Source organism: Panthera onca, chromosome B4 (assembly GCF_046562875.1).
Source record: "Panthera onca isolate mPanOnc1 chromosome B4, mPanOnc1 haplotype 2, whole genome shotgun sequence".
In the NCBI taxonomy this organism is placed as follows: Eukaryota; Metazoa; Chordata; class Mammalia; order Carnivora; family Felidae; genus Panthera; species Panthera onca.
In genome coordinates this window covers 35,894,530-35,918,714 of record NC_138345.1, presented here as the reverse complement: position 1 = coordinate 35,918,714, position 24,185 = coordinate 35,894,530, and the positions used below count along the sequence as shown (strand labels likewise).

General features: G+C 42.2%; 1 protein-coding gene across 1 annotated transcript in view; it reads left to right on the top strand.

Annotated features, from left to right (window-relative positions):
- Positions 1 to 24,185, top strand: part of WNT5B (Wnt family member 5B) — a 105,175-nt gene that overhangs the window by 57,065 nt on the left and 23,925 nt on the right. The gene's annotated exons all lie outside the window — the stretch shown is intronic.

The following is a 24,185-nucleotide window of genomic DNA, read 5'->3' as shown; positions in this document are numbered from 1 at the left end:
TTTCACCCCGTAGCCCGCTATTGAGCCATTCCCTTTCTGGGCCACGCCCCAACCCCATTCCTTCTCTTTTTCTTTGCTGCTGACGTCTGCGCAGTCTTTTCCCATAGTTTACCCCTGCAATTCCTGACCCCTACTTTACACCCTTCTCCCTTTATTATCCTTGCAAGACCCTCTTCCAGTGGTAGTACTCAATAATCATCACTCCAACTCTCCTTCCTTCTTTTACTGTCCTTAATGCCCCTTAACATGTCTCTGCTATCACACCCCCAATTCTTCCAACGGGGCTGTTTCCTACGATTCCTTTCTCTCCAGTCTTGTGCCTCAAATTATGAAGAAACTCGACTTTATTCATCTCCGCCCTAGCTTATCACTGGCCCTCTCCGGCCCTCGTGCTAGAAGTATCCATTGCTGCTTCCATCTAGCATCTTCTGGTTGTGTCCATACGCCTCTGTGAGTACTTTCTACATCAAAACTTCCCTCCACTTCCGCACTTGGCTGCTGAACTGTGAAGTGAACTGTCGGGAGCGCCACAGATGTCCTCCCATCTCCTCAGCCTGCTTCACACTTAGAAGGGAGCAGCCGTCCCTAAGCCTTGTTTTGTGATCTTTTCCTTTCTCCCCAGCCTTTTAGACTACATACAGTTTTACGGACACTTGTATGATAGTATATTTGTAGGTACAAACACAAAGATACTGTTTAAATAAAATACAATGACTATTGGGCTTGGTTTAAAATGCTCCAAGCAAATGTCTGTTGGTTTGTCAACTGTTTCATTGAACCAGGGCAGTGCTCTCTTCTACAATGTGGCTCCTGAGTCTGAAATGCCCACACTGAATATAGGATTTCAGAGTTTCCTTTTAACTATCCCCAAACCATGAATCTTTGCATCAGAGAAAATGACCCTATTTTTAATGAACTTATGGGTCCGTACAACTTGATATAGGACAACCTGATCTGTTTATCGGAAAAGGAAAATGGTTTCATTGATTGTTTGAGGACCTGAACAAAATTTTGAATGGGCTCCATTTTCAGTATATGAGATTAGCTTTTGGCCACTTCTCTTTGCTCAAGAGACCAATACAAGTGCATACAGATTCACTAATAGGCATAATATATATTACACACACCCCCATCCACCTCTCCTGTTTCTTAAAATTTTTTTAAAGTTTTCTTTATTTTGAGACAGAGCGACCTTGTGCACACAAGTGGGGGAGGGGCAGAGAGAGGGAGAGAGAATCCTAAGCAGGCTCAGCACCCTCAGTGCAGAGCCCTAACCCACAAACTGTGAGATCACGACCTGAGCCAAAGTCAGAGGCTTAACGCTCAACTGACTAAGCCACCCAGGTGTCCCTACCTTTCCTGTCTATAAATCAGGAAATGCAGAAGCAAAAACTCTTACACATTTGCCACCTCACCCACATTACACATGATGTGAGGCCCATAGATTTTTATAACCTCTCTGAAATAATGGACTGTACTGTTAGTCACCTAGATGATCCAGATGTGCTGAGGCAATAATTTCAGGCCATACCTGAGCCAACACTCTTCTCCTAGAGTGTATCTGGCCTTATGTTTGTCTCAGTCACTTATGACTAAATTTTTACCTTAAACTCTACATGAAAGTCACTTTTTTGTTGTTCTGTAGATGTAGATGTATTTGTATCGATGTCAAAGTATCAGTCCAAAACAACTTAATCCTACTTAACACAAAACAAAGTGCTAGACCACACATGGGGTAGGGGGAGCGGGTTTGTAAACTGGGAGCATGACCTGAAGAAAAGGAGCTTACTGGTTTTCCTCCTCTAGACAGGGTATTGTTCTCAATTCTCAAGAGTCATTCAGTGATGCCCAGAAACACTTTCTCTAGAAGTTGGCCACTTGATCCTACTTCTACCAAAACTTTTTCCTGAGTTTTATTAATACAGAGGCTTTTGTTGAAGACGTTCAAACATATTTCAAGGATTTGCAGTAATATGATTATTTTCATGTTCAACAAATAGGAAAATAAACATCAAGAAGCATCTCAGAAAATGAACATTAGTGGAGAAAAGGAAGTGTGGCATCAAATGAGCCCTATGCTGTCTGGAGATATGGTGACTTTTTATAGCATTGAGAAAATGTCTCCCCTTTCTGGGTGTCAGTTTCCTTATGTAACAGTAGGGTGATTTGACTGGATAATCTTCAGGGACCCTTCCAGTATTAACACCCTGGGAGACCATGAGCCTAGATTAGTCCTACTGGCTTCTCAACCCTGGAGCTTGTGCATTGTTCTTAAGACAGGCCAGAGTTTAAAATATTTTCACATGCAATGGCTCCTTGGGGATTTTGGTTTAGGCTCAGATTTGGGACACAAAAATGGATGGAGCATATTAGAGAGCAGAGACCTTGATTATCTGAGAAAGATGGATACCAATGTAGAAAATCCTGTGGATAGCTGTTTATCCCCCCCCGCCCCCCCCCCCCACTTTGCTGAACTTTATTAAAGCAAAAGCGAAGGTAAATCTCTAGAACATAGTCAATTTTCTGGGATTCTTCCCTCAAAAATATGACAGTTGATTTCCAAACACATGCCAGAGTGTACATGGTTCCCAACTATACTTAAGTCAGTGAGAAGCTGAAATCCTAAGATGTACATCTTCCAACTGTCTGTGGTCTGTCTTTGGATCAACAGTAATTGCCTGAACAGCTACTATGGCTTCATTAATTTTTGCCTGTAGGTCTCTGAGCTCTTCTATGTGCAGCAATTACAGATTTTGAGCACTTCCTTAACAACTGCATCTCCAGTGTCAAAACCAAGAATGTATTTATCTAAAGTAACAGGCAAGCCCTCTTTTGTTTGATGTGCTTTAGCAACTGCATCCTGCTCAGGTGCTCCTGGACCAAAATGCGAGTTGCCTTAAGCATTACCAGGTAACCATTAAGATGCTGAATCTGAAGAAAGTTAGCCAAAGCCATTACACCAGCCTTAAGATCAGGATTATTTACATCCAAATTGATCAGTGCCTCTACACTGTCAGCATTTTTTGTATTATCAGGTAGCAAGCCCTTGTATTTTTCAGCATTGCCTCCATACTCAAGTCTAACGGCTAAACCAAGAAGCCAGTCAATTACTTCTTGTTGATCTTGAATCTTGAAAGGACAGTTAACATGTCTGAGATACTTTTCAAAGGACTTGGACCAGTCACTGCTGTGGATGTTTCTTAAACTACCTCTGCCTTCAATCTTGTGGTGTTTGATTTTCTGGTCTTCAAGTCAAACAATAAAGTTTCTAAATTCTGTTTCAGTTTTTCAGTTGAAGCCAGCAGGGTTGTGGTAGTTGAGGGCCATCAGCTTGCCTTGGAATGTGGTCCCTGCTTCTTGCTTTGGTTCCCTGGGCGTGGGTTGGGAGGGGGAGGCAAGGAGGGGCAGGCAGCACAGGCACTGTTCGTGTTCTAAGGACTTGTTCAGATTTTCGTATATGGTTCCATAAGTTGCAACCAGAAAGGAGTTTTTTTCTGAATGAGCTATTCTGTATAGAAACAAAAATGAAAGCCCTGTATAAGAAGTCTCTCCAAAACTTTATCAAGAATTTTAAAGGAACTAGATTTTCAGATGGGTGTGTTTTTCATCTGGGTGAGGCCTGGGAAAATTGAGAGGCCCAACCCGGATATCAAGCTTACTTAAGGGTGTGTGTACTTCCTCGTTTAGAGAAGGAAGATCTGGCAGGAAAGATCGGAAGAGATCTGCAGCTTTTTTTTTTTTTTTTTTTTAATTTTTTTTTTTTTCAACATTTTTTATTTATTTTTGGGACAGAGAGAGACAGAGCATGAACGGGGGAGGGGCAGAGAGAGAGGGAGACACAGAATCGGAAACAGGCTCCAGGCTCTGAGCCATCAGCCCAGAGCCTGACGCGGGGCTCGAACTCACGGACCGCGAGATCGTGACCTGGCTGAAGTCGGACGCTTAACCGACTGCGCCACCCAGGCGCCCCTAGAGATCTGCAGCTTTTTAAAGTCATTCAAAAAAATATAGATCCAAACCTAGTGACCCTGAGTCTAGCTGGTAAGTGTTGGATCAAAGGAGTTAAAATATGTTGTGTGTGTTTTGTATTAACTCTAAAGTATCCATGGGACTACTGTGTAGTAGACACTCTGTAAAGGTTTTTGAACTGAAATGAATGAGAACAGTAATAACATAGTATCTTTATGAAAGACTTCATGCATATCAAAACGTCTCCAAGAATCTGGACAACCAATAGCAACGGACATCTGAGGTTTATAAAATGGTACCTTTCCAACTACTTTCCAACTTCAAGATTTCTTGATGGAAACATTCTTTCTATTCCTTCCTAGTCCAGTAAAACCTTGGATTTCGAGTAACTTGTTCTGCAAGTGTTCCGCAAGATAAGCAAACATTTCTAATAAATTTTAACTTGATAAAAAGAGCTATGTCTTGCAATACAAGTAGTATGTGAGGTCGAATGTCACATGATAATAACTGAGCCAATGGTTCTTCAAATTTGCTTTGATATATAAGTGCTTTGGATCACAAGCATGTTTCTGGAAGGAATTATGCTCGCAAACCAAGGTTTTACTGTATTACTAAACAAGAGTTTCTTGGGGCATCTGTCAGACATTTCTCCAAAGAAGATATACAAATGGATAATGAGCATATGAAAAGATGCTAAACATCAGTAATTGTTAGGGAAATGTAAATCAAAAGCACAATAAGATACCACTCACATCTATTAGGATGGATACTATTAATAAAATAGAAGATAACAAGAGTTGGTGAAAATGTAGAGAGACTGGAACCCTGGCATACTGTTAGTGGGAATGTAGATGGTTCAGCCCCTGTGGAAACTAGTATCGTGGGTCCTCAAAAACTTAAAAATAGAATTACCATAGGGGCGCCTGGGTGGTTCAGTCAGTTGAGGGTCTGACTCTTAATCTCAGCTCATGTCTTGATCTCAGGATGGTGAGTTCGAGCTCGTTGGGCTCCACACTGGGCATGAAGCCTACTTAAAAAAAAAAAAAAAATTAAACAGAACGAACATTTTGAAATAAAGATATGAATAAAAGGAAAAAATCGGTGAAAATTATTCTCATATCAACAAATTGCCAGGAATACCCTGAAATATTTGTTTACTCTTCCTAGGTTATTAATTTGCTATATCCTGTAAACATGGGCTTTATCCACCACAATAAAAATAAGGACTTGGGGTCTGGGTAGCTAGAGCCCTCTCATTAGGATAGCTGTGCACTTTATTATTATTATTATTATTATTATTATTATTATTATTTGAGGGGGGCAGAGGGAGGTTTCCCAAGGAATTTATTTGGGCCAACTTGGGGACAGGGAAGCTTTGCATCTGAAAGAAATTGTTGGGCCTCTTGGTGGTGAAGTGTGGCTCTCCCTGGGGCCACAGGACCAGATGGGACAGTGGGAACTTGATCTTGGAGTCCTGGAACTGCTTGGCTGCCAGTGGGCTGCCCTTGCTGGCTGCAGTCCCCACCTTCATCATCTGGATGGAGTGAGCGCTGTGCCAGTGCCTATGTCAGGACAGTACCGGGTGCCAGAGCCTGCAGTGGTCGGTCCCCGTACTCCGGGTACGTGCCGTCGGTGCCATTGCTGGAGTCATAGCGCAGCCAGGCTCCGAAGCTCTTCCCCCACAAGGGGCGTTTCTTGCACCGTGTCCGCAGCAGACAGTTGCGCCTGAAGACTTTTTCGTCTTCCTCAGCTGAGACACAAAGTACCAGAAGGGGGGGCTTGGTCACAATATGATTAGGTGCAAAAGATTCCCTGGCCATAGAGGGGCTGAGTGCTGCATTGGGGGTGGGCAGGCCGCCCCCCACCACCTTGGACCATTGTAGGGTGCCCGAGGCCTTCGTGGGGGCACTCTCGGCCTGTCGCCACCACCCACGAAAGGCTACTGTGCACTTTATTGTCTGAACTAGAAAAATTCATGAGAGTGAAAGGGGTTGCCAATAATGATCACCCCCAGATGAATGGTCACTCCCTCCTTCTACCCTGGAAGTGGGGTTGCCATTTGTAAGTTGTAATTTGCAACTTTTGAGTATTAACTTTAATGTATGTTTTCATATTTTCAGGCACCTAACCAAAGGATTAGAAGTACTCTGATAGTGGGGTGCCTCGGTTAAGCATCCCACTCTTTTTTGGGGCACCTGGGTGGCTCAGTTAAGCATCGGACCTCAGCTCAGGTCATGATCTCATGGTTCGTGAGTTCAAGCCCCATGTAGGGCTCTGTGCTGACAGCTCAGAGCCTGGAGCCTGCTTTGGATTCCATCTCTCTCTCTCTCTCTCTCTCTCTCTCTCTCTCTGCCCCTCCCCTGCTCATGCTCTGTTTCTCTCTCTCAAAAATGAATAAACTTAAAAAAATTTTTTTTTAAAAAGCACCCCACTCTTTTTTTTAAATACAAAATTTATTGTCAAATTGGTTTCCATACAACACCCAGTGCTCATCCCAACAAGTACCCTCCTCAATGCCCATCACCCACTTTCCCCTCCCTCCCATCCCCCATCAACCCTCAGTTTATTCTCAGTTTTTAGGAGTCTCTTATGGTCTGGTTCCCTCCCTCTCTAACTTTTTGTTTTTCCTTCCCCTCCCTCATGGTCTTCTGTTAAGTTTGTCAGGATCCACATATGAGTGAAAACATATGGTACCTGTCTTTCTCTGCCTGACTTATTTCACTTAGCATAACACTCTCCAGTTCCATCCATGTTGCTACAAAAGGCCATATTTCATTCTTTCTCATTGCCAAGTAGTATTCCATTGTGTATATAAACCATAATTTCTTTATCCATTCATCAGTTGATGGACATTTAGGCTCTTTCCATAATTTGGCTATTGTTGAAAGTGTTGCTATAAACATTGGGGTACAAGTGCCCCTATGCATCAGGACTCCTGTATCCCTTGGGTAAATTACTGGCAGTGCTATTACTGGGTCATAGGGTAGGTCTATTTTTAATTTTTTGAGGAACCTCCACACTGTTTTCCAGAGCAGCTGCACCAGTTTGCATTCCCACCAACAGTGCAAGAGGGTTCCCGTTTCTCCACATCCTCTCCAGCATCTATAGTCTCCTGATTTGTTCATTTTAGCCACTCTGACTGGCTGGTATGAGGTGATATCTCGGTGTGGTTTTTATTTGTATTTCCCTGATAAAGAGTGACATTGAGTATCTTTTCATGAAGCATCCCACTCTTGATTTGCGCTCAGGTCATGATCTCACGGGTTCATGGGATCAAGCCCTGAGTTGGGTTCTGTGCTGACAGTGTGGGGCCCGCTGGGGATTCTCTCTCTCCCACTCTCTCTGCCTCTCCCCTGCTCGTGCACTCTGTCTCTCTCTCTCTCAAAATGAATAAATAAACTTAAAAAAAAAAAAGAAATACTTTGATAGAATACCAGCTATTATTTGTTAATATTAACAAAAACCTTAGATACTTGTTACAAAGCAGATAGCATCTTTGAAAAAAAAAAACAAAAACAAACCTGTGTTGTAAATATAGCTATTTCCAGGGCAATGAACACCTAAAAAGGTGGATTTTCACTCATTCAGTAGTTCAGGAAATGTTGAAACAATTTTTGTGCACTGCTCGGTGCTTTGAAGCAGACAAAGATGTTGAAGTGATATTTCTGTCTTTAACGGTTTAGACCAAGCAATGAGCTAGAAAACGCCTACTCATAGTGATGTGTCTGTTGGTGTTACAGTGCCGACAGAGTGATAGAAATAAAATGTTTCCATTGAGAGGGTAACCATAGGGAAGCCTAGAATTTAGGAATCGTTTTGATGGAAGGAAGGTCATTACATCAAGTAGAAACTTGTTTAGACAACAGGCTGAAAATTTTCCTTACTTGTTTGGAAAGAAATAAGAACACTATAGCAGCAGCCATACATTGTCATACTTTGTTACGATTCTTCCCCTTTGAGACACCAGGTTAATTTTAAAAATCATCTTTTCAAAGAATTTTTGGCTCTTTTTCCCTTCAAGAATAAAGAAACTTTAATTATTTTTTTTCTAATTTTTTTTATGTTTATTTTTGAGAGAGAGACAGAGACAGAGAGAAACAGAGAGAGCACAAGCAGGGGAGGGGCAGAGAGAGAGGGAGACACAGAATCCAAAGCAAGCTCCAGGCTCCGGCTGTCAGCACAGAGCCCAACACGGGGCTCGAACTCATGAATAGTGAGATCATGACCTGAGCCGAAGTTGGATGCTCAACCGACTATGCCACCCAGGCGCCCCAGGAAACTTTAATTCTTATTCATCTGGAATTAGAATTCAGTATCTAAAGTCAGAAAATTTTAGTTCATGGTTTGGATTTTCTACTGTGTTTACAAATCCAATTGCCCTGAAAAAATTTTTTCTTGATTGGCAGTCTTTCTCCTCATTTGCCCAATTCACTGCTCTCTGACAATAGAGCTTGATAGTACACATCCAGGCAGGGATGGAGAAGAGGAGCCATTCAGTGTTCTGCCTGGCCCCTTAAAAGGCCCCTTAAAAGGTGCAAAGGTGGTTCCCACGTGTGTTTCCCGTAAGTGCTTGCAACATGGGAGCCCCTGAGGTCACCTCTGTTCCCAAGATAGCATCATGAGCTAAATCTACACCAGATTTGGAGTCTGAAGTTGTGCATTAGAATCCTAGCTCTCCTATTATAATAGACACATGGCCTCAGGCAAAGTGACTGAAATTCTTTGAGCTTCAATTTCCTCATCTATAAAGTGAAAGTAATTCCTTTCACAGAGCTGTTGTCCAAATTCCCTAAGGAAAAAACAATCCACAGGAAAGGAAGGGCCTAGTGTAGGACCTGGCACATAGTAGAGATCAAATAAATGCTGTGTTTTGGGTTTTCTTTTAAAAATGCACTGTGGGGGAAAAGAAAAACCCACACAGGTGTGCCCTCAATTTGTACAGATATACATTTGCTGACAGTTGAACATTTTTTTAAACGTTATTTCCTGTTTTTAAGAAACGTGCAGGTTAAAGGGGTGGAAACACAGCAAAAGTGCAAGAACATAATAAAATGATCTTTCAGTTAGAGCAAGCCATCTATCTCTCTCCATCTCATTTTCTCCTCCAAAAGTCAGGAAGAGCAGCAGATTCCATTCAGTCACCAAGAAATGGTCCCAGACCACTTCTGCCAGAACAACATCCTTCCTGTTGCCTTCAATGTATGATCTCACTACCAACTCTCACACTCTTGCTTGGAGCCACGGTTCTCAAACTTGAGCAGAATGACTTTGAACACTTCTGAGTCAGAAGGTCTGGGGTGGGGCCGAGAATTGGCATTTCTAACAGGATCCCACGTGATGTTGATGCTGTTGACTGGGATCACAGCACTGACAGCCCTGGTGAACTTCCTACTACCCAGTTTTCTTTCTCCTTCTTTAAGACTTCTATTAAGGAGCACCTGGGTGGTTAAGCATCCGACTTCAGCTCAGGTCATGATCTCGCAATTTGTGGGTTCGAGCCCTGCGTTGGGCTCTGGGCTGACAGCTCGGAGCCTGGAGCCTGCTTTGGATTCTGTTGTCTCCCTCTCTTGGCCCCTCCCCCACTCACACTCTGTTTCTCTGTCTCTCAAAAATAAATAAACATTAAAAATAAATTAAAGACTTCCATTAAATGATACTTCCTAAAGGCTCTCCCTTTTTAGCAAAATAAAAATAATTCACAGAAGAAAAAAAACGATGTTTCCCACCACTCATCTTTCATCTTTTAGATCATAAGCTCATGATGACTGAATTTTTCCCCCCAGTGATAGAGTGAAAAGAATATAGGTTTTGTAGTCAGATTCTGGTTTAAAATCTTGATTCTATCACTTATTACTTCTGTGACATTGGACAAATTATTTTAATCAGTTGGAGCCTTGGTTTTCTTACTATGCAATGGGACTAGTGATTTTTGTATCTTGGGAGTTTTGTGAGAGTACAGTTCCTGACCATAATGAAAATAGCTAATATTTATTGAGCATTTATTTTGTATTAATCATTCTTTTAAGGTCTTTACATATATGGACTTATCTATTCTTCACAACAGCTAAATAGTACAGGCTAGCAACAGCTAATCAGCTAATAAGTGGAATCTGAACTAAGAAGAAAAGTCCATTTTACAGGTGAGGAAACTATGGCACAGAGAAGTAACTTGCTCAAGACAAAACAGGTAGCGGAACTGGAATCTGAACTTTCATTATACCTTTCATTATACTGAACATCATTATACCTTGCTAGGATGTGGTTTCTGTATGACATCAAAGAAGAAGGGGTCCAGGAAAAAATTTGTTAACAGTGGATGAGATAGTGACTGTACCGTAAGCAATATTGGGCCAGGGCAAGGTGTGGCTTTCACACAAAACGCTTGAAGACACTGATTTGCTAGCCAAGGTAGGTTGGTATTTGTGTGCCTGTATGTGTGTGTGTGTGTGAGAGAGAGACAGAGAGAGAGAGAGAGAGAGAGAGAGAGAGAGGGAGAGAGGGAGAGAGAACATGTGCAAGCCTGTGTGATGTGCACACTGTGGGTAGATATGCTGATAATCCATTTTACATTTCCAGACCTACAGCTGGATGCCTGGCTGGCTCTGGCCTTGTAGTGTCCCCAAGGAATGCACTTGTGTGTAATTATGTCACCCTCTAGTGGTTACTTCTCCATTAGCCCTTCCTCCATGAAACTGCCACTCCGTGTCAGTGCTTCTTCCAAATGAGACTCAGTGAGCAGAACCTGAGGGAGACTGCACCGAGGGGCTGAGAGAAAGGGAGCATGGCCCAGGGCAAGAAGAGAGAGGAAGAGTGTGAAGGAAGGGAACGCACCACCGGAAATAACCAGTAGTTCACTTCTGGCAGGGGAAGAAGGGGAGGCAGGAAAGGCAGAACATTTTGGAGCAAGGGGGGGAAGGAAGGAAGATGGGCTCAAGTGAGAGTCCTGATATCACTTTTCACCCAGTACCATTTTGTATTTATGGGATGGGACAGTTAGTGCATCTAGAGCTCTTTCCAGAGCTTCAGTACTGAGGGCTGAAGTGGGATTACACAAGGAATATTCTTAGCCAGTTTCAATTCTCTTTTCCAAGGGAAGTAAGCACAGACTGTGGGGCTAACAAAGGCTGGCTACTTTCCAGGTTTTCACCACCCTGGAATGGACAGCTAACTTTCCTCCTTCTCCGTAGCCTGAGGCTGTGTTCTCTCTGCCAGTGAAGGTCATCCTCATAGATCTGTCATATCTTGATAAATATTTCAAAAGGCAAGGATGGAATCAAGATCAATCTTCCTCAGAACTGGTTTGTAACTCCACATCGGGTCTGGAACTCTGCTGTCTAAAACCTTACTGAGCCAGAGTTTGAAGGTTATTCCTATTTTGAAAAGGTACTGGGGCTGAGCCAGGTTTTTCTGGAAAGTTCTATGTGGATGAACCAAAGCATTTACATTTCTTACATAATGCCAGACCCAGAGGAGTCTGAGGCACCAGCTCTGTTGCAGAGCTCACAGCCAGCTTCCCTTTTCTGCCAAGAGGGTAGGGTTAAAGGTTTAGAAAATAGCCAGAATTAACTCTTCACACCCCAGAAAAAAGACAGTTACAAAAAATTTTTAAGAAAAGAGAATTAAAAGAAAAAAAAGATAAAAAGCAAATCTTTACATCATGTGATAGGTTGTTTTCCTGGATACCAGTCATTCCCCAAACTGCCAATACACGAAGCACTGGCTTTCCCCTCTTCAAAGAGGAATGTGAAAACAGTACAAAAACTCTGTTCAAATTTTTTCTAAAGTTAAAACAACTTCTCTTAGTTTTGAGACCTAGAATTCAGTGAAGTTTTTTTATTTGTTGTTTACTTTTTATTTTTATTATTTAAAAAATTTTTTAAATGTTTTTATTTATTTTTATTTTTAAAAAAAATTTTAAACGTTTTATTTATTTTTAAGACAGAGAGAGACAGAGCATGAGTGGGGATGGGGCAGAGAGAGAGGGAGACACAGAATCTGAAGCAGGCTCCAGGCTCCAAGCTGTCTGCATAGAGCCCGATGCGGGGCTCAAACTCACTAACTGTGAGATCATGACTCGAGCCAAAGTCGGATGCTCAGGACGCTCAACCGACTGAGCCCCCCGGGTGCCCCTGTTTTTATTTATTTTTGAAGGAGAGAGAGAGACAGAGCATGAGCGGGGGAGGAGCAGAGAAAGAGAGGGAGACACAGAATTGGAAGCAGGCTCCAGGTTCTAAGCTGTCAGCACAGAGCCTGATGCGGGGCTCGAACTCAACTGTGAGATCATGACCTGCCTGAGCTGAAGTCGGACGCTTAACCAACTGAGGCACCAGGCGCCCTTACTTTTTATTTTTAAACTTCACTTACCATTTAAGGCCAAAGTGTTCAAGTAACTTACTCAAAAGATCTGTTGTAACCATCAAGAATTCTTTGATTTAGCTGGGTGAGGGCATGACCCGAAATTGGAGTTGTCAACATTCTGACATAATAACAAAACTTAGTAATTAGGTGACACCTTCCCTTTAAAGCTTTGAGAGCACTGTGTAGACATTTGATGACAGCACTTATTTGTTTGTTTTGCAAATGGAGAAAATAAGGCATAGAATAAAGAAGGGATTTTCTCAGGGTCCTGGGAACCGTTGAGGTTGAGTGCATCATTCCTCTGACCTGCAAGCATCTTTGAATTCCTCACTCAGGTGCGCACTCAGGATCGCCTCTGTACGCGATGTTTCAAGAAAACTCATATGCCGTGGGAAGCATAATCAGTTATTGGCAGAAGTACATAGAATTAAATTTGATCACTTATGCTACTAAGTGATTAGGATTGCCAGTTGATTTAACTACAATAAAGGAGGACAAGTGAACATTTTATTTTAGAAAGAGTGATTATGCGTGTCACCCAACCATGTTAGTGACAAAGTGCTTTGGGAAAATAGAAAACAATCTTTGGAATCCTTTTTCAGCCTAGTCCTCCATTTTTCTGATTTTAATGCTATAAATTTTAAAAGTTTGGCATAATTTGAAAAACAATATGAAGACTAAGAGATTTGCTCGCAAGTGAATTAGCTTGCATTGTGTTTTCATCAGCAACATGCCTTAGTCTGTAATGCTTCACTATACAGATGGCATATCAGCTGTCATATGCTACCCTTAATATCCTAATTATCATAATTTTCAATATAAACATAGCATTTATTAAAAACTTTCTGGGGGCTCCTGACTGGCTCAGTCGGAAGAGTGTGTGATGCTAAATCTTGGGGACATGAGTTTGAGCCCTTGTGCAATGGGTATAGAGATTATTAAAATAAATAAATAAACTTAAAAAAAATTCTGTAAGGTGGCCTAAACTGGTAGATAGTTGCAACTACTACATGAATTAATATGTGAACTAAAGTTTTGCTGTGTTCTGTAGCATGAAGATAGTAAGTGCTTAAAATTTGAGTATTTCTTAATCCTTGACCAATGTAAAGAATCGCATGCTTAACATTAGATCATCTTAAATTCTCCATGGCTCTGGGAGAGAACTGGTTTTTCAATCTAATGCATAGATCATATTCCAAACTGAGGGGTTTGTTTGTTTTGTTTTGTTTTGTTTTGTTTTGTTTTTTAACAATATCAAGTTTAAATTCTACTCCTGAAACCATTACTCCAGTATTTGTTAACTAGCTTGGATTTAAATAAAATTAAAAATAAAATTAAAAAAATCAAGTTTTAAAATTCTGTTTATTTAAATTCTGAGACAAAGCTGGAAACAGGAGAATTGAAGACCTGAAAACAACATTGTCTGCCATTGCTGTTCTGCCATGGAAAAGAAATGGCGTGCAAAAAAAAAAAAAAAAAAAAAAAAAAAAAAAGGAGGTTGGCAGGAATTAAATTTGTGGTGTTATGCAAGAGAAGGCATCCAGATTACATATAAAAGTTAAACTGTTTCACACCCTGTTCCTAAACATAAGGGATATGCAAATATGTGGCAGCAGTAGGTTGAAGCCTGAATGTTTTCTTAAACATTTCTTAAATGTTAAGTATCCTGAAAGATTCCCAAACAAATAGAAAATTCTACTTTGAATGAGTGTCTGTGGTCCTAGATCCTGCTGAGTGGACCTCCTTTTAATGTCCCTCCTGCTCACAAAAAAAGAGTAAACTATCTCTAACATCCAAATAAAATCCACAACAATAAAACAATTTTTGAAAGGCATGTTAGAGATCCAACTGGATTCTCTTCCTGCATTTTTCTGTAGCATATCAATTTGATTTGCTTCATGGTTAAATGGTTCTTGGTCTGAGTGATGGTTTCATGGGTGTATACAAATGTAAAAAATTCATCAGGCTGTATATTTAAGATTTGTGCATTTTTCTCTGTTTTGTCTCAATAGTAATAATAATTTTAAAAAGCTGTTTGTGTGTTTAAGTCAGAAGGGGGTTTAATGGGTCAAGGAAAGTTTACTTCTGTGCATACAAATTATCACAAGTTCTGTTTGTTCAACAGGCTAACCAAACAGGTAGAGATTCTGCAGCAGCTGCTGCCTAGAATTTAACTGTGATGGGAACTCGGCCCTACCCCTCAACCCCACAACCCTGTCTTGCTTGTAACTGTCACTCCCACCCTGGACCTTCCTGACCTGGCTGCTCTCACTCCAGAACTAGGGTGAGAGTTGTATCTCTTTTGTTACTCTTCACCTGCAAGCCTCATCCCCATCCCTCAGCCCCTGGTACAGTGTGTGCAGTCTGCACTCAACAAATATTGCCTCTAATTCTGATCATTTTCTTTGATTAATATGTGTTGGGGGTGGGGACCAGAGTGGGAGGGGAAGAAGAAGCTGTTTTTTTTTAATGTTTTAAGTATTTTAATTTTTAAAGTTTCTTTATTTATCTTTGAAAGGGAGAGAGAGCACGAGCTGGGGAGGGGCAGAGAGAGAGGGAGACACAGAATCCGAAGGAGGCTCAGGCTCCGAGCTGTCAGCAGAGTCCAATGCGCCCACAAACTGTCTGTGAGATCATGACCTGAGCCGAAGTTGGAGGCTTAACCAACTGAGCCACCCAGGCGCCCCAAGCTGTTTTTTTAAAGAATAGATCAGTGAATGAATCTGTATTGTGGGAAGCAATCTGGGGTGGGGGCAGGAGCTGGAATAGAGAACACACAGACATTTCTGGTTTTGCCTCAGTCTTTGAGAATGTTTTCTTAATGTTGAAAAAATGCAATAGTTTTATCATTTGCTGCACACCATTCCATGCTGTTCCCTACGAACCAAATCAGGCCACATTATACTTGCTATGTTATCCCGTGCTGTTTTTCATTGACTTTTTGGTTGTTGATATTGGCTTTTAGGGTTTGGTGTGTGGTTTCTCTTGACACAAACATGAACACATTTACCACTGAAATTTTCCTAGGGGTCTGGTCATTTGAAGCTGGAAATTGTCTTCGGGATACGTTTTCACATTCCTGTTCTTGCTTTCATCTGTGTGCCACCCATGGCATTAGGCTTTCTGTGGTGTGGTGGATGTGCTACATGTAAGTAGAAAAATGCAGCTTCTCTGATGCAGCCAAGAAGACAAGGAAACCATGGTAATATTGTGTGCTATTAACGCACATTTGTTTGTGGTCTATCAGAGCTTCAGGTCCAGCTGTCTTTGCCTATTACCGCCATCCCAGACAGTGACATCCACAAGGACAAGGCCCTTTTGCAGAATATCAAGGACACACCTCCCTTATTCGTGCTCCAGTGGCTGAGATCCGACAGCACTCCTGCTAATGTTTTCTCGATTTGAGCTCGGTGGCACTGGCTACTGGGCATTTTTTTGCAGAGGATCCTCATTAGAATTCCCCTCTGTGTCAGTTTTTTAAATCTGTTTTTTAAACAAAATCTCTAAATGCTTTTGAAACCCACAGTGTTGTTTTATTTTGCTGATAGAACCCAGATGGCAGGAGAGAGTTTTTTTCCATCATTTGAATCGCTGCACATGTACTGTATCACCTGGACACAGAAGGGTGATGTCAGGACAGTGCTGTGGCCACAGAGCCTGGTTACGCTCAGGAAAGCAGCGGAGCCAAAAAATGCCTTCTGATTCAACACTTCCGTTCTCTGTGTGACTTCAGCACATATCTAGTTACAGGGTTTCTTTTGGCAAAAACAAATTTTTGTGTGAGAGTTAGCCAGGCAAAGCCAGTGTCTCCTTGGCCAGTTGAGTTTGAGGACCCATCTGCCTCATACATCATTAGCAGCATTGTTGGTTTAGGGCCTCTCCATAGAATCTTTATTCATGGAGAAGTAGAAAGAAGCTCTAACAGCCCAGCTGGATTTCCAGGTCCTGAGTGGAATTTGTAACCCCTTTGACTTCTCAACTGAGAAAATTGGATGCGGCTGTCACAGAAAGAGAATAAATATGGAACCCCACAATGCTATGCTTGCAGCTACTTTTATTCCATTGAATTGGACACATAATAAAAGGCAGGCATACTCTGGGAGGCATAGGGCTGAACCAATGCGAGGAGCCCTACAGTCTGTCGGTTGAGCTGGTGACAGTTGTAGGCAAGACACTTTATGCCCCTTTAGTTGGCCACTGGCTGAAAGATGCCGGCAATAATATCCTCTTCTGTGATCCTACTGCCAGTGTTCTAGTCTTAAAACTAAATGACCTATGAAAGAGGAAATACAAATGTCTATAACCATCTAACAGTGTATATACCCTCACTAATAATCAAAGAAATGCAGTTTAAAATCAGATAGGCATTTTCACCTATTATGAGAAAATATTTTTTTAAATGACACTATCTAAATATCTTAATTACCTTTTTGTCATTTAAAACTATAACCTAGTCTAGTATTTTATTAGGCTTTATTTTCATTAAAGGTTGGAAATCTTAAAAATAGTTTATTTTGAAAGAGCAATAAATTGCCCAATGTACTTAATGAGCAAATTTAACTGGATTGGTGGACTGGCCAATAGATGCCAGAGATGTTAGGGGCTGCAAAAGACGTTAGGGATTGTACAGTTCAACCTTTTATTCTGTAATTGAGAAATCAGGGACCTAGAGTAGCTGTGTGACTTGTCTAGGGTCGCACAGTTATGAAGAGCTGGGACTGCATTCGTAAAATATCATGGGCTGTTATTCAGACCTTGCTGTAGATAAAGAGCTTAATACAGGATTCAACTTTTTTTGTCTTTTTTAATACCTCAAGGATGTTGTGCTTTACTATCTTTCTAGGCAGACAAAATGTCATACACCTCAAAGAACAGGAATTCAGGCATTGTTACCTTCACTCAATCTGTCCTTTATGTGACTGAGTGGCTGGATACCTCTATATATTTTTAATGAGGATAGCAATCTATCTGTAATTGAAGTCCCTTTGATAGTCTTAGTAGAAACCACTTGAGCAATTATAAATAAAAATAGGGTGTTTACAGTCCAAAAGGGGGATATTTTAAAAGTATATAGATGATTCTAACATCAGGCAGAGTTTCTGTTAAGGTAAATGTTAGCTTCTGTAATGAACAAACACCCCAATGTAAGTTGGCTCTAAAACCATCAGAGTTTGTTTCTAGCCCAAGTAAAAGGCAAAATGCATGTTCCTTATTGGCAGGCAGTTCTCCAAGGGGTAATTTTGGGGCCTGTCTTGTGACTCTATCCTTAGCTCTCACTTTGAAAGCCACTATGCTTGGGGCGCCTGGGTGGCTCAGTCGGTTGAGCGTCCGACTTTGACTCAGGTCATGATCTCACAGCTCGTGGGTTCGAGCCCCACATCGGGCTCTGTGCTGACAGCTCGGAGCCTGGAGCCTGCTTTGGATTCTGTGTCTTCCTCTCTCTCTGCCCCTAAGCCACTTGCATTCTGTCTCTGTCTCTCTCAAAAATAAACATTAAAAAAAAAAAAATAGAAAGCCACTATGCTTATCTGCATCAAGGTGAAAGAAGGAAAGTGAGCATGGATGACTATTTGTGGGTGGATTTTGTGGGCCAGGCATGGAAGTGGTAGACATCATTTCTTCTAACATTCCATTAGAAAGAACCCAATCACATGATGGCATCTTAGTGCGGTGGAGGCTGGAGGATGTAGTCAAGCCGTGTGCGGTTTCAGTGACTGTTAAGTGAGCTCTGCCATGAATAGCTTTGAGGGTCCAAAGTAGGAAGACAGCATATGGGGTGAAGTATCTTCTTAGGCAAATATACATATATGTGTATATACATACAAACCCAGGAGTGTAGAAGTTATTGATAATTATTTCTACTATTTTTTGTAAAGATTGTTTTTAAGGGGTGCCTGGGTGGATCAGTCGGTTAAGTGTCTGACTCTTGGTTTTGGCTCAGGTCGGATCTCACAGTGTGTGAGTTGGAGCCCCAAATCAGACTCTGCACTGACAGCATGGAGCCTGCTTGGGATTCTCTCTCTCCCTCTCTCTCTGCCCCTCCCCTGCTCTCTTGCTCTCTCTCTCTCTCTCTCTCTCAAAATAAACAAATGAACTTTAAAAAAATTATTTTTAAGGAATCCCTTAATCTAATGTGGGTCTCAAACTTACAACTCTGAGATAAAGAGTCACATGCTCCACCGACTGAGCCAGCCAGGCACCCCTATTTCTACTATTAACTATAATTTTTTGTTAATTTTGATATAGGTATTTCCGTGGACTCATTCGAGGTGTTATACATACCTCAAGCTGTTTATTTCTTTAGTAGTGGTGACTTTTTGATCAATGACATGTATTTGCAAGATGGCCAGATTTCATGGATATCAAAACTGTTCTGGGGCACCTGGGTGGCTCAGTCAGTTGGGCATCTGACTTCAACTCAGGTCATGATCTCACACTCTGTGAGTTTGAGCCCATGTTGGGCTCTGTGCTGACAGCTCAGAGCCTGGAGCCTGCCTCAGATTCTGTGTGTGTGTCTCTCTCTCTTTACCCCTCCTCCACTCACACTCTATCTCTCTCTGTCTCTCAAAATAAATATTGAAAAACAATTTTTTTAAATAGTGGGATCTCCCCAAAGCCACATGCACATATACTATCATCAGTATTTTTTATTTCAATTCAATAGTGACCAAATGCAAGTGGTCTGAGGGCCTGTACTGGTGGTTGATTCCACCACTAACATTCATTATTCTCATGGCTGCATAATGCACAGACCACACCTCCTCCCCTTCTTTCCACTCAGGCTGACAGTGTTCTCCTTCGGCCCCTTATCATGTTTCTGCTGGATTAGTCCTCCCAGCTGGGCTCTCAACCCTTAGACTCTCATTCTCTATACTCCATCAATCATTATTGCTGGCAAACTATAAGCAGTTTTCCTAAATACAGATCTGATGATGCCTCTCTTCTGTTTAAATGCCTTTGATGGTTCCTAGGATTACAGAATAAAGCCCAAACTCCCAGGTGGGACCTCAGAGTCTTCCATGGGCAAGTCCCAGTATGAAGGTCCTGCTTCACCAAGAATTAATGATTTGTTTTTCTTTGCATTTTGGCTTTGTTTTCCCTCTCTCTCTCTCTCTCTCTCTCTCTCTCTCCCACTCCTCTCCCTCCCTCTCTCTCTCCCTTTCTCTGTGGACATGAAATTGTTGTGTGATGTTCTTCTCATTCTTAGAATGTGTCATGTGTTTTCAGGCCTCTGCACCTTTGCCCAATGGGAGGGTCTCCCTCTTCCATCTCCACTTGTGGGAATTCTGCCTGTCCTCTTAGGGACAAGTTCAAATACCACTTCTATCATGAAGAATGCCCTCCTTTGGAATTAATAAGTTGATTGTAGAACTAATACTTGAATACAAATATTAGCATAACAATTGGATAGCAGTTGGTATCTCCATTGTAACATGTCACTCGACTAAATATTGTAACTCGTACATGTCTTGTCTCAAGTCTACAAGATTATAAGAATTTCTCTTACTCTTTGAGTAAGACCTGGTAGGTGCTCAATAATATTTATTGATTTGGGGGCGCCTAGGCGGCTCGATTGGTTAAGCATCTGACTTCAACTCAGGTCATGATCTCATGGGTTCGGGACCTTTGTGGGTTCGAGCCCCGTGTCAGGCTCTGTGCTGACAACACGGAGCCTGCTTCGGATTTTGTGTCTCTCTCTCTTTACCCCTCCCCTGCTCGCACTCTCTCTCTCAAATATAAATAAACATTAAAAAATATATATTATTGATTTGAATTGGAGTCACAGAAAGAATTCCATTTACATTACTTTCTGGCATTTTCACTGGGTCTGAACTTTTTCCTTTTTTCTTGAGTAGCAAATGTAAAATAGCTACTCATTTAGTTCTGATCATGAAAAATTGCTTCCTGCTTCATTACATTGTCTCCTTTTCCTAATGACAACTCTAAAGATGATGAGTGGAGGTTGTCATTGAAGTAGAAAATGTCTATATCTCTAGCTGGTAGGTGGGATGTTGGTCCTGGGCCATGGGTTCCAGAGTTAGTTGCCCTGACTCAAGTGCCCATAGTAGTTTACATGTTCCCTCTATTACAGCCCTTGTTGTGCCAACCTTAAATAGTAGACTTCATATGGAGCTTTTGGTTTCATATGAGTAATAATTTGTTTATTTGCTTAGCTTCCATTCTAGACCAGCACCATCCATAAATTTTTTGTGATGATGGAAATGTCCTATTGAAAAGCCACATGTGGCCAGTGGCTACCATACTGGACAAGACAGTGATATCGAGCTCCTGGGAGAGTAACATCTTAATAATTTATTATAATCTCCTATATAGTGCTAGGTGCTCAGCAGGCCCACAATAAATGTGTGTGAAATGATGAACATTTAACATTCATCGAATGGCTGCTGAATTCAGGGTGCTTGCCGGGGGCCATTTGTGCATTGCCTCCATTTTCTGTGGAGCCCCGAGCTGAGGTGGCCCAGACCCTGAGGCTTGGCATCCATCACTGCAACCTTCACCAGGGAAGCAGGCAGCAATTGGGAGCCATTTAGCAAGAGGGTTGGTGCTCTGTGAAAGAGGCCTGGCAGAGCCATAAAAGAAACGAAAGAATCTCAGCGGTAAACCAAAAGCCTCTTTAACATGCCCAGGCCTGAATTTGGTGATCATGCTTTTTCCTGAAGAAGCTTCAGAATTGGATTTTATTGAATTCCCCAAATCAGAACCTGTGAGGCCCACAAACCTGGCCTGAAGACGGCTGGCAGAGACTCCAGCGGTGGTGAAGGAGATGGGCATGTGTTCAGCATGAGCGGAGGTGAGAAAGGTGGCTGGCGTGGCTTCTCACCTGGTGAGGAAGGAAGTAAGGTTGCATCTGAGAGGGACTGAAGGATTTCTGTCTATGGTTTTCATTAGAAAGCTGCCTGGCACTTCTTCCCTTTGAGCCACAGCACCACCTAAGGGTCAGTTTGAAACGCAGGAATAACAGCTAGGGTGAGTAATAGGTAGACCCGCATAACTTAGTTATTGGTTTCCCCCCACCTAAAAACGAAGTGTAGGGGTGCCCGGGTGGCTCAGTCGGTTGAGCGTCAGACTCGATTTCGCTGGGGTCATGATCGGGTCATGATCTCATGGTTCGTGAGTTTGAGCCCCGTGTCAGGCAGGCTCCTCACTGATAGTACAGAGCCTGCTTGGGATTCTCTCTCTCTCTTTCTCTCTCTCTCTCTCTCCCGTCTCTTCACTCTCTCTCTCTCTCAAAATAAATAAATAAACTTAAAAAAAAAGTGTCGAAGTGTCATTTCTGCATGAGCAGTAAGCTCTGGGGGGGAATTAGCTTGCAGTCTGTCTGTTCCCACACTGCCATTGGAGCCCTGCCAGCCACGGGCACACCTGACCTGGGACAGCTGGAAGACAGGCCCTGGCACTCACCACTCAAGGCCTCTGGATCTAGGGTGGCTGCTTCTGCTGTTCTTTCCACTGTAATAGTCACCTCCCACTTGTTTATAAAAAACGAAGTAACTATCCTATTTTCCATTTGGAAATTGCCAATTTTTGAAGCCTAAGGTTGGCAGCTTCAGTAAGATTCCAAGAGAGCAAGAAGACTAGAATGAGGTGAGGCAATAAATTCTCATCCAAACTTAGTTCCTGGGATGAAATTACAGAACTGTTTAGAAGAAAAGAAGAATTAGCATAACTGTGTTCCTAAAACTCCATGTGTGCAAATCCAGATTTATAAATAGTTCAGAATGACTACTCAATTAGTAAAATGACTGTTGTATATGTAATATATATAATTATAATATATAATACACGTATTACGGTTCCTTTAACTAACAGTGGCATACTTAAAAGCCTTTGGGCACCTGACAAGCAGGATGAGTTTGTGAAGCAGCCAGGAGAGATGCAATAGAAAACAGCAGGGATTTGGGGAGATGAGGAGGGCTGTGTACCTCTCACCCACTCACCGAGGCAGTCATATTCCCCAAATTTAAAAATATTGTGTTGGCCAAAGAGATTTTGTTGTCTGCCAGTTGGTGATCCTGCTTTTTTAAACAGTAAGATTGCCCCAGGTCTTTTTACAATACACTTCAGTTTGCAAAAAAAGGAACACGTTTACTTAACAGCACAAGATACATTTTTATTCTCATTAGCCTGTGGCATAGAGAGGTCATCACCCCGCCCAGGATGGGGATCCAGAATTCTATTTCTTTGCTTCTTTCACTATCCAAGCCAGGAAATTTGCAGAAGTGGGTGGCAATTTCCCAGGAAATTTTTTTTCCCCATAGGACCAGACCCAGTGAAAATAGGTTACTTTGAAGAAAGATGAGTGCATCCAGACAGCTTTCGCCTCAACTCCCTAAGTCTCTTGAAACAAAGTCCACACCCATGGCTTGCCATGCTTCTTGAACAATTTCCTGTACCACACCGATCTGTGGCTATACCTTTTCTGCCTTCTTTGCTAGAGAATCTTTTGAAATTATTCAGGATTTAGGAGAAGGAAAAATTCCTTTCTTATCTTCTGTGCAGAATAAGACTTCTGATGAGGTTTTGCTTGGTCCCCAGGGAAATGACTGATTTCCTCTGCCCACCCCCACCCCCCCAACTGTAACAGATGAGGAAGAGTCAGCTGGGATGGGCCACATCTGGGAACCACACAGGGCCTGAAGTCTCTGGGATTTGCTCTGCCTGGGGTGTGGGGTTATTCTCGCCCAGTAGGAGAGGCCACTTTCACACTTCTCCAGACACTAGGAACTGGAGACTCAGGAATCATTTTTCTCTGAAACATCAAGAACTAGATTTTAGTGTGGAGGCCTCAGGATCTATTTCTGTGTCCTTGTCATCCTGTGCTGTGATTGCATCCGTTTTGCTCCATATTTCCCACATTGTGGGAAATTTCTCATCGAGAATGGCAAACACAGTTTTGAGGACGGGCAGTTTTGCATTTTTCTTGAGGGCTAGAATTAAAATCTCATCGAGCTCCTGCCCCCTTCTAATCCCCTTCATCCCCCGTCCCCAGGGCATTATTTCTCCTGCAAATGAGAGAAACAAAACACACACACTATTTGGGAGATGAGCAATATGTTGGTAGCTGGGATACCTGCTCCAAAAAAATATATTTTTTTAAATGTCTTATTTATTTTTGAGACAGAGAGAGACAGAGCATGAGCAGACAAGGGGCAGAGAGAGAGGGAGACACAGAATCAGAAGCAGGCTCCAAGCTCTGAGCTGTCAGCACAGGGCCCGATGCGGGGCTGGAACTCACAAACTGTGAGATCATGACCTGAGCCGAAGTCAGACGCTTAACTGACTGAGCCACCCAGGCGCCCCCCAAAAAATATTTTTTAATTTTCATCTCTACCAAGCCTCAGGGAAGTAGATCACACAAAAGAATGCTCTGACTTGGGGCTGAGAGGATTCATTGAGAAAAGCCTGGAAGGAAGAACTAGAGACACCTAGAGAGAGAGAGAGAGAGAGAGAGACCCTTGGGAGAAATAATTAAGGCTGGCGGGGGGGGGGGGGGGGGGAAGGCTATGTTAATTGAGCTGAGAAGAAAGATGAGCACCTGGGGATTCTTTTGAGAGGTTGCAGGATTGTCTGATCCAGTCTTGGGTACATAATTGCATTCATCTTTCGTCACTACTTTAAAAATATATTTTTGGGGGGCGCCTGGTGGCTCAGTCAGTTAAGAATCTGACTTCGGCTCAGGTCACCATCTCACAGTTTGTGAGTTTGAACGTGCGCGTTGGGCTCTGTGCTGACAGCGTACCTACTTGAGACTCTCTTTCTCTCTCTCTGCCCCTCCCCCGATCACTTGTGCTCTCTGTCTCTCTCAAAATAAATAAATAAAAAAAAATCCATATAAG